Here is an 8,894-nt window from a genome sequence, read left to right as displayed (position 1 = left end):
GTGGCCTCTGGGCCAGCCAGCTGAAACTGAAGAGAAGGATTAAGAACTTGCAACTATAAGCAACAGAAAGAACCTTTAACTGCCTTAAACCAACTGAGAAATACACCGTAGAGAAGGATTTTATCTACCTATGGACAGTGAGAAGATGATGGATACCAGCCCTGCATTACCTCAGGCAAGAACAGGCACTACCCTGCCATTCTTAGGGAAGCCAGACACCAGAGGATAAGTCACGCTGCAGACCTCCACAACACCATTCCTTCTAACCACAAGATGGCTGCTGTGCCGCATCAACTGATGGTCAACTCTGCTTGCCAGAACTGCCTTCCGGAGACTGTATTCCATGGAGACTCACCTACAGTTGCGGAACTGCACGAGACCCACACTTGATCCAACCTTGAATGGAATCTATTTTCCCTATTGTTAAAAACTTTGGACTCGTGACCCCTCTCCCTCTACTCGCAGGTATCGCATTTTCAATGACCCCTCTGGAGGATAGCTGTCTATAGCAGAGATAGAGTAATTGGGAGAGGGGGAAAGGGCTGAGGGTCAAACATAGGATAAAAAACATATTTATATGTATGAAAGTAGAAATGGAACAGTATTGGTGACGACATGCTTGATTGAGACACTATGCAGTTTATCCTAGATGGGAAACTACACTTGGTGTGTTGTGATGATACTCAGGGAATGAGTGTTAGGCAATATAATTTAATATAAAAAAAAATAATAATAAGCAGGAGGAAAAAAAAATGCACATTTGATGACTGAAGAGAGGTGTATGGACACAACTGGGGACTACTTTATAGTATGTGCATTCTACTCCCTGGGGTTTATGCCTAGGATCAGATTTGGATACATGTGTAAGGATATGTCAGCTGTGCTAGCTAGTGGATATATTTAGACAAATTGAGTTCATTGGTAGAACAATTGAATGGGGGGGGCGGAAGCCATTGAGGGCAATCATGAATGTCAGGGACAATGGAGGAGGAAGATGGGACATGGCAGAGGGTGGGGATGGGGAACCTAGGATGGCAAAACAAAAGGCAAGGTATGCAGGACACAAAAATTGGGAAATCATTTGCTGAGAACATATATGTTGATGTGCTTGATTGAGCCAATGCACAGTGTATTTTGGATGGAAAATTCATATGTGTGTTGTGATGAGAAAAGAAAAAAAAATTTAAATAATAATAAAAAAAAAAAAAGAAAGATATTACTGACCAAATTTAGGTCATTGATAGTTGATAACTCTACTTTCAGAAATACATCTGTCATTGATCTGGAGAAGCCCTGAATTTGTGAATAATTTGTGGCTTTCTGATAGCTGCCTCAGGTTTCTGCTGTAAGGTAAACTTACTGCCCCTCCCCAGAGCTACAGGGTAACCTGAAACCTTGAATAGGATAAACTTCCTGTTTCCTAATTCCTGTTTCCCTGTCGCCTCCATTTTAGGGCAGGTTATGGGCCCTTTCTCCATTCCTAACACCTCAAGACCTCTATTCCCCATTCCCCCATAAAAGACCATGTTCAACTCCCCAGTAAGGGCTGGAGATTCAGAAGTGTTAACCTCTCTGTGCCTGCCAACACAATAAAGAGTTCTCCTTTCTCTCCTAAGTGTCATGTCCATTTCTTGGCAACGATTTTTCTGCAACATTTAATGGATTGGCTGGGAAAAGGAATCAGACTGCCCCTTTGAAACATTGATCCCAGGGTGTTTTCCCCCGGGATGAGCACTATGGTGAGAAGAGATAGGCATGTTTGATGGGATTCCTCAGCCAGGATGCCTGCCCTGAGGCCAAGTGTTCCTAAACAATCAGACTCTGTAGAGAAGCACCAACTCCTGGACCCTGATGCATCAACCTTGGTCAACTCTGGTAATCTGGTAAGCCCCCCGGGGATTGTAGAGCCCTAGGTAGACCTACTCAGAGTAGAAGAGGAGACCCAATCACTCTTCTTCAATTGCAGGTCTGGTAGTTAGGATTCATCTGGTAATTGGTTGGTGTGGGGAGGGAACATATAACCTCTAAATGAATGTGAGTGTTTGTGATGAGCGACTCTTTTTGTGGCTCCACAGCTTCTTGCTATGGAACACAATTAGGTCCATGACTACATTTCTGTGTTAGTTCTGTGAAAAGCTAACTAGCAAAAATTGGCACTGGGGGACCCAGTCCCTTTCTACATGTTCAGTCTGGCAGAAGATTTATATCTGATTGATTATTGGCAAGGAACTACACAAAGCCTGCAAGGGTCACAGTCAGACAGATGCCTGATTGGTCCCATCTGGAGAGCACCCACCCTTTGTCTGTTGTGACACTATTCACAGGAGGGAGGACACAGAGGCCAATGGGAGGGTATTCCCTGTAGAGGCAGATAGGCAGAGTAGCAAATGTCAGGTGGCCGATTCTATCCTCAGAGGAAAGACACAAATTCCTCCCAACTGTGACAAAAAAACATCCTCCTGGAGCCTGTCCTGACCTTCCTACAAAGACTTCCACTGTGGAGCGAAACTTGCCCACTTTGTCAGGGAAAGGAGAGGTCAGGGATCACCCTCTTCCTAGACAATCTTCTCTCATTGATTAGCTTGACAGATTTGTGTTCTCTTGTCCTCCTTCATTCCACCTGCCACTCACCACAGAAATACCCCTCTCCAGTGCTGGGGTATCCACCATTGGAATACCAAGAGGATGGACCCCAAAGAGAGATCATTGTGGTCCTTCTGATTGCAGACTTTGGCTGAGTCCCTCCTGCAAACATGAACAAACTAATCGCCTGCACTGCCTGGCCTTCTCAGCAGCCTCCCCAGGAAGCTGCATAGCTTCTGAGCCTCTGGGCTAAGGCCCATCCCCAGGAGTCACCATCCCTCCAGAGTCCCCTCATTGATCACTTTCTCCAGCCAGTGATCTCCTGAGCCTTCTGGGAAGTGCAGGCTTTTGGTAACTGGACAGGTCAGAGATATTTGGGATAGAATGGGAAAACCTCAATCCAAGTAATCTAGGCCCACTGTGCTGTATGCTGATTAATTTTAAAAAGGGTTTCTCTGGTGATTATGGAGTTAAAATGAAACTGGAGAAGTTGAGAGCCCTCTGCAAGGTTGAATGGCCCTATTTCAAGGTCAAATGGCCACCACAGGGAATCTTACAACTCCCTACCATGTGGGTTATGTACAGCACTATTACTGGCACCCCTGGCCACCCCAAGTAGTTTCTCTATGCTGACTCTTGGTTACAGATAGCCCAAGTCATTCCACTCTGTGTGTAAATCTGCATAAGAGGGAAAAACCAATGAACTAGTTTGTCTACCCATGTCATGCCCCCAGAGTCAAACTCTGACCAAAAGAAACCATGGCTCCAATCCTGCAGGACCCCCAGAAGAGGAGTTATTAGCAGCTCCATCCCCATCTGTCTTGGCTGAACCAGTAATGAAACCCTGCCTCCATCTGTTTCCCCAGGGCCTGAAGAGCAGTCTGAGGAGCCAGCTCCACCATCTCATAGGGGAGGCTGCCAGCGGTCCCAAATCCTGTGCCCAGATTCTGCCTCACCCACCATGACCTGGTGAGGTACTGCAACCCAGGGCAATCTCACTCTTCAGATGCCCCTTTGGAAAACGTAATGATAGCCCAGATAGGTGTAGATGGGGCTATTCTGGAAGGCAGAGCAACTCTCTACTCCCAGACCTTTGCCACTACTGATTTGCTTAATTGGAAATACCACACCCACTTGTACTTGGAACAGCCCCAAGCAATGATAGATCTGATGGGGTCTGTACTCCAAACCCACCCAACTCCTGGACCCTGATGCATCAACCTTGGTCAACTCTGGTAATCTGGTAAGCCCCCCGGGGATTGTAGAGCCCTAGGTAGCCCTACTCAGAGTAGAAGAGGATGTAGAGCCCTAGGTAGACCTACTCAGAGTAGAAGAGGAGACCCAATCACTCTTCTTCAATTGCAGGTCTGGTAGTTAGGATTCATCTGGTAATTGGTTGGTGTGGGGAGGGAACATATAACCTCTAAATGAATGTGAGTGTTTGTGATGAGCGACTCTTTTTGTGGCTCCCCAGCTTCTTGCTATGGAACACAATTATGTCCATGGCTACATTTCTGTGTTAGTTCTGTGAAAAGCTAACTAGCAAAAATTGGCACTGGGGGACCCAGTCCCTTTCTACATGTTCAGTCTGGCAGAAGATTTATATCTGATAGATTATTGGCAAGGAACTACACAAAGCCTGCAAGGGTCACAGTCAGACAGATGCCTGATTGGTCCCATCTGGAGAGCACCCACCCTTTGTCTGTTGTGACACTATTCACAGGAGGGAGGACACAGAGGCCAATGGGAGGGTATTCCCTGTAGAGGCAGATAGGCAGAGTAGCAAATGTCAGGTGGCCGATTCTATCCTCAGAGGAAAGACACAAATTCCTCCCAACTGTGACAAAAAAACATCCTCCTGGAGCCTGTCCTGACCTTCCTACAAAGACTTCCACTGTGGAGCGAAACTTGCCCACTTTGTCAGGGAAAGGAGAGGTCAGGGATCACCCTCTTCCTAGACAATCTTCTCTCATTGATTAGCTTGACAGATTTGTGTTCTCTTGTCCTCCTTCATTCCACCTGCCACTCACCACAGAAATACCCCTCTCCAGTGCTGGGGTATCCACCATTGGAATACCAAGAGGATGGACCCCAAAGAGAGATCATTGTGGTCCTTCTGATTGCAGACTTTGGCTGAGTCCCTCCTGCAAACATGAACAAACTAATCGCCTGCACTGCCTGGCCTTCTCAGCAGCCTCCCCAGGAAGCTGCATAGCTTCTGAGCCTCTGGGCTAAGGCCCATCCCCAGGAGTCACCATCCCTCCAGAGTCCCCTCATTGATCACTTTCTCCAGCCAGTGATCTCCTGAGCCTTCTGGGAAGTGCAGGCTTTTGGTAACTGGACAGGTCAGAGATATTTGGGATAGAATGGGAAAACCTCAATCCAAGTAATCTAGGCCCACTGTGCTGTATGCTGATTAATTTTAAAAAGGGTTTCTCTGGTGATTATGGAGTTAAAATGAAACTGGAGAAGTTGAGAGCCCTCTGCAAGGTTGAATGGCCCTATTTCAAGGTCAAATGGCCACCACAGGGAATCTTACAACTCCCTACCATGTGGGTTATGTACAGCACTATTACTGGCACCCCTGGCCACCCCAAGTAGTTTCTCTATGCTGACTCTTGGTTACAGATAGCCCAAGTCATTCCACTCTGTGTGTAAATCTGCATAAGAGGGAAAAACCAATGAACTAGTTTGTCTACCCATGTCATGCCCCCAGAGTCAAACTCTGACCAAAAGAAACCATGGCTCCAATCCTGCAGGACCCCCAGAAGAGGAGTTATTAGCAGCTCCATCCCCATCTGTCTTGGCTGAACCAGTAATGAAACCCTGCCTCCATCTGTTTCCCCAGGGCCTGAAGAGCAGTCTGAGGAGCCAGCTCCACCATCTCATAGGGGAGGCTGCCAGCGGTCCCAAATCCTGTGCCCAGATTCTGCCTCACCCACCATGACCTGGTGAGGTACTGCAACCCAGGGCAATCTCACTCTTCAGATGCCCCTTTGGAAAACGTAATGATAGCCCAGATAGGTGTAGATGGGGCTATTCTGGAAGGCAGAGCAACTCTCTACTCCCAGACCTTTGCCACTACTGATTTGCTTAATTGGAAATACCACACCCACTTGTACTTGGAACAGCCCCAAGCAATGATAGATCTGATGGGGTCTGTACTCCAAACCCACCAGTCCACCTGGAACTACTGTCAACAACTACAAGTCACTCTACTTAACAAAGGGGAGTGCTTCAGAGTCCTTGTGGCAGCAAAGAAATGGCTAGAAGAGCATGTCCACAACAATGTGGTAGATCCTGGGACTTGGGCCAGAACTACTTTTCTGAATGAAAAGCCTGACTGGGATTTCAATATTGAGGATGGCTGCTCCCATCTCAGCAAGTATCAAGAGGCACTCTTGCAGAGAATGAAAACTGGTGCAAAGAAATCTACTAACATGGCAAAAACTACAGAAATAGCTCAGAAGACAGATGTGCCACCGGGGCAATTTTATGAGAAATTCTGTGAGGCATACTGGATCTATACTCCATTTGATCCATAGAGCTCTGAAAGCCAGCAAATGATTACCTAATCATTTGTCACCTAATCAGTCCCTAAGATCTGTCAAAAACTCCAAAAGCAGGAAGGCTTTGCTGGGATGAACGCCATGCAGCTGCCGATGATTGCTAATCAAGTCTTCATGAACCAAGACCAAGAGGAAAGAAAGGAAGCAGATCAGCAGATGAAGCAAAAGGCAATCCTGTTGGCTGCCACTCTCAGACAACCAGATGCCCAACATGGTCTAAGAGGGGTCCAGAAACTGACCACCCCAGGCTTAGACCAAACCAGTGAGCATACTGCAAAGAAGGTGGACACTGGAAAGGTGAAGGCAAACCATGGAAGAACAACCAGAAGCACAATGGGAGCCCCCAAGACTTTCCACCTAGAGCCCTCAAGAGACTTCCTAGCCATGATGGAATCAAAATATGACTGACTGAGCTCCATGATCATAGGCCCCCAGGAGCCCCTGGTCAATGTCAAGGTAGGGGGCCATTTTAGGGTTGCTTCTGAGCCCTTTCCCCAAACCCAACATCCTGAGCCTCCCTTCCCCAGTTCCCCTCAAAAAGACTGTGTCCAACTCCCAATCAGGGCTGTAGATTCAGAGTGTTAACTCCTCAATGCCTGCTGATGCAATAACAAGTTCTCCTCTCTCCCCTGGGTGCCATTTCCATTCCTAGGCTTCCATTTTTCTGCAACAGTGTAAATAATGAGTATTGTCAACTTTCAAGAAATTAAAAAGAGGACACATATCCTGGAGCAGGAAAACGTCCACACATCATTAGAGGATCAGATCTAATATTACATCATGCTTGAAAGAATACAGAACTAGAAGAACAGTTAAGGCAGAAAATGAAGGTGCAAAATCAACATGCAAAAGAAGTATCTTGCTGATGATCTTGTTAGTTATAATCCCAATATAAAAAGGAAAAGATAATTGAAGATTTTCAAAAGAAGCCATGGGAAAAACATCAGAGCAAAACATTTACTTGAAGCTAACTGGCATACATGAATATAGTACATGGAAAAGATTTAAGTTACAAATATTTTATAACCTAAATTTGTTAAACAAAATTTTGTTTAAAAAAGTTTGTTGCTTCCACTTGTGACCTTCAAGTATCCCCACCAGTACTCCTCTCTGGACTTCAGGTTGGTTCCGGAGGAGTTTAAGACAAAATCACACCCTCCACCCCCTGCCCTACCTGCAAACCGGATGGAGCCAGTCAGCAGTTGTGGACACCAGGCTGCCTGCGGGTGCTGGCCCTTCTACCCGAGACCTTCGCGCATCCCCACCCCTATTCCTCTCTGGACTTCAGGTTGGTTCTGTGGAACTTTAAGACAAACTTGAACCACCCCCGCCCCCCGCAAATGAAATCGAGCTGTCCAGCAGTTGTGGACACCAGGCTGCCTGTGGCTGAAGGCCCTTCCACCCAGGACCCATCGCTCATCCTCTGGCCCTTCCCCACTTGCCTTTGGACTCTGAATTTTAGTGTTTTGAATGGTGTGTGGTGCGCATTTGTGCACCATGCAATTTTTTTCTTTGTTTGTTTTTCTTTGCTCTTGAGGTGTTTCTTAAGTTGGAGGCTCACCACTCCTTAGAACCAGAGAGGACTTTGGGTCACCCAGGACCAGTGACAACAGTATATGGTACTGGTGAGCAACAGATAGGCCAACCATAAGAGAAAGCATCAATTTTCTAATCCTGTGCACCTTTTAACACTCAGAGATTCCTTAAATAAGTTAGGAAGCAACATATAGATCATCTGATGACTAGGAACAATCGCAGAGGCTTAAGAAGTATGAGCAACCAACAAACTGCCTCTCACCCGAGGGAAATCATCAATCCTACATAACCCATAGTCAATACAATGGACGTCAAGGACATGTCTGATAAGTAATTCAGAGTATTTGTAGTGACCAAACTAACTGAGATGGAAGAGAAAAGAGACAAGGAGCTCCAGGAGATGAGGAAGTCCTTTCAAGATCTGAAAGAAGAAATAGATACCTTAAACAAGAACCAGATGGAACTTCTAGGGTTGAAGAATGTGATATAGGAAATCAAAACCTCCCTTGAAAGTACTAAAAGTAGATTAGATCAGGCGGAAGATCAAATATCTAATGTAGAAGACAAAACATCTGACCTAGAAAAAAGTATCAAGAAGATTGAGAAAACAACCAAGAAAAATGAGGATAATACACGAGGAATATTGGATACCATTAAGTGCCCCAACATCCAGATAATTGTTATCCCAGAAGAGGAAGAAAATAATAAGAGCCTAGATAATTTATTCCATGAAATCCTGGAAGAAAACTTTCCAAACCTAGAAAGGCATTCAAATATCCAGACCCAATAAATACATAGAACCCTGAGTAGAATCATCCCAAGAAGATCCTCTCCAAGGAACATCATAGCCAGACTGGCAAAAACAACAGACAAAGATAAGATACTAAAGTTGGCAAGAGGGAAATGTCAAGATACTTACTAAGGTCACTCCATCAGGCTAACATCGGACCTCTTACTGAAAACAATGCAGGCAAAGAAAGAATGGGGAAATATAGTGGAGGAGTCCGACCCGGTGGGGCTCCAGGACCTGTCTGAGCCCTTTGACCTTTGAGCATTGCTTCTGGTCGGTTCAGTAAGTTGGCAAGGCCGCTACTATATGCCCCCTGACCTTGGAACAAGCTTGGGTCATTTAGCATGTTGGCAAGGCCGCTTGCTATTCGCTCCGGGACTGTGATAGCCTTGCTGGGAAGTGACCCCCCTCTGACT

Source organism: Tupaia chinensis, unplaced genomic scaffold (assembly GCF_000334495.1).
Source record: "Tupaia chinensis unplaced genomic scaffold, TupChi_1.0 Scaffold000527_1, whole genome shotgun sequence".
In the NCBI taxonomy this organism is placed as follows: Eukaryota; Metazoa; Chordata; class Mammalia; order Scandentia; family Tupaiidae; genus Tupaia; species Tupaia belangeri.
Note: the sequence above shows the minus strand (reverse complement) of the source record.